We start from the raw sequence: 2,633 nt of genomic DNA on the forward strand, positions 1-2,633 counted from the left end.
AAAGATAGTATTTCCCATGGAAATAAAATAATAAATGCAGACATGAACTGCACGCTGCAATATGGGTCCAAAATTACATTCTTTGTACACTCATAAATCTCACTAAAGTCAATAGGAATTTTAGATGCACAAGGAATCCAGGACCAATACCTTCATATCTGCTTTTCCATTTGTACTGGATTATGTAAACAATGTAATGGCTCCCACGAACACTAAAAATCTCTTTAGATGTTTATTTCTGAAATAAACAGTTATCCTGAACTTATTGACTGAAGACAGCACCTTATCTATGACTAAAATCTGGAAATAACAGTAAGAAACATCTGCCTCTTGACTAAATAATATTCTTCTTACTCCTGAAAAAATGGCCTACCAAAAACAAAGTGAGGTGGGGTTATGTCAGACCAGGAAAAGAAAACTGGGACAATTACCCTCACAATAATGGGACCTTTATTAAAACAAGGTTTAAAAATGTAATTAAACCATTGTAATAAAAATAGAGCCAGTTTCATATTGCAAAAACTATAATTGCAAACAGTTGTTCAGATTTCAAAAAGCTTTGTGATTTGATCATATTTCTGCTCCTTTTTACTCAGGATTTGCAGACATTTGGGGGAACCAGCTTTTATTTGTATAAATGTTATAACTGTATAAGTGCTTCTTTTTTCTGGGTTTGATCCTACTCCTATTGACTTAAATGGAAGCAGGATCATGCTCTATGTGAATACGCATACTCACATGTAAGCAAAAACACACATACCCAGACAAGAAGATTTTTTATTCACTTGTGTTATTTGTTAGCTTCTTATTTTTTAAAATTCAGCCAACCTATTGGAGAACAGAACTAGTACCAGACACGTGATGAAGTGCAAAAAGAATGCATGAACATGTTGTAAACAACCCATAGACTGAAACCCGTTGGGTGAAAGTGTTCTTGGTGAATACTTGCAAATAAAGAATACAAAAATAAGGATTCATTGTAGGACCCAAACCCTTGACTAGGGCTCTCCAGGTGATACCATAACACGCATACAAAATAAGAAGTGGTCTGTGAACAGAAAATGGGCCTACATACAGAAATGTATTCACAATGAATAATGCCATCAGTTCTTCCTCAAAGAGAAAAATGTTTTGAAAACATTTATTTTTAACTTTGCTTGCTAATTACATAAATACAATGTTGTGGAGTATTTAATGTTAACTAACTATAAATATATTCCTTTTTGGTATATTTATAGCTTAATATTTTTTTCCAGCAGAGCTAGGATCATGCGACTAAATGGCATGTCTCAGCTGTTGCAAAGTACAAGGTAAAGCCATGTGCCCTCAAACACCCAAGAAATAGTATTATCCAGTATGACACATGCCTAGATATGTCTTATTGTGATCATAATATGGCCTCAAGGTAAAAGTACAGGACAAACACTTCTTATGCTTTTTCATTGGTATTTATATTTATCTCCTCTAAAGAACAGCTTGTATTACAGCTATTTATGCCACCAATCAATAGAACTATTAGTGACAGTTTATAATTGCATATGAAGTAATGATATGTGTTTATACTTGTTTTATATGAAACATATTAGTACTTTGTTGTTTAATCATATTTCATCAGTATCCATCAGTAAAAAAAACAGTATTTATTTCGGCAGAGGTGAAAAACAGTTTTAAACTAGTCTGTACCATGTACTGCAGAACCTGAGAGATCCTGTTGCAAAAGTGTCATAAAAAGATGAGAAATTTTGAAAGCATTATTAAGGGCTTTCAATTATCTTTTGAGATGCTGGGGAATTCCTCAAGATGCTGCATGGTCAATTTAATCAGTGAGAACTGGGAGGGCTCAGCACTTTGGAGAATGTGCTCACACTAGTGAAGGATCAGGTAAAAGGAAACCTATCCTGGATTCATCATTGAGGCAAAAGGAGTATTTAAACCAAAGTGACTTTTGCCCTAGGTTTGAACCCCAGAATACTGAAGATTTTCAATATGTATCTCAGATTTTCTGAAGAGATGCAAAACTTGGAGACAGATTATCATTGCGAGTATCCTGCTGTTTAGTAGGTGAGTTTTCAGACAGATCTACAGAGGATGTACAGGATAAGTAGAAGTCATCCCCTTGTTCCTTTACCTTCTGCATGAAAATGTTTATAAACATCATTATAATAGCATAATCTGTTTGAAGCACACAGACCTATCCCTGGTGTAACTTGGTTGAAGTCAAGCAGAAGGCTGGGCAGGACTGTACACTAACTCATTCAGAGAAGCATAGGCTACAGCCTACTTTTCCAGAATCCATTCATAGCATTTGATGAAGTAGGCTGTAGTCTGCAAAAGCTCATGCCTCTCTGAACAAGTTAGTCGCAAGGGTGCCACGCTACCCTGCCTTCTGCCTGATTTCAGACTCACAGGGCTAACTATCTCTCTCTGCCTCTCACACCACGGATGTGTTTTACCCTTTGAGTTTCATCTGGTGACTGTAAGTAGAGGAAGCTGGTAAGTGGAAGTTCAGTGTAATGTCCAGGCTCTGCAAATATGATTGTTTGCTCTGAAGTGCAAAGTGGCTTCATTCTCTCTCCCTGGTCTTTGACATCATCACAGCTTTTTTTTTTTTGGGGGGGGGGGGGGGGGGGGGG

The sequence above is a fragment of the Alligator sinensis genome, unplaced genomic scaffold (genome assembly GCF_000455745.1).
Source record: "Alligator sinensis unplaced genomic scaffold, ASM45574v1 scaffold36_1, whole genome shotgun sequence".
In the NCBI taxonomy this organism is placed as follows: domain Eukaryota; kingdom Metazoa; phylum Chordata; order Crocodylia; family Alligatoridae; genus Alligator; species Alligator sinensis.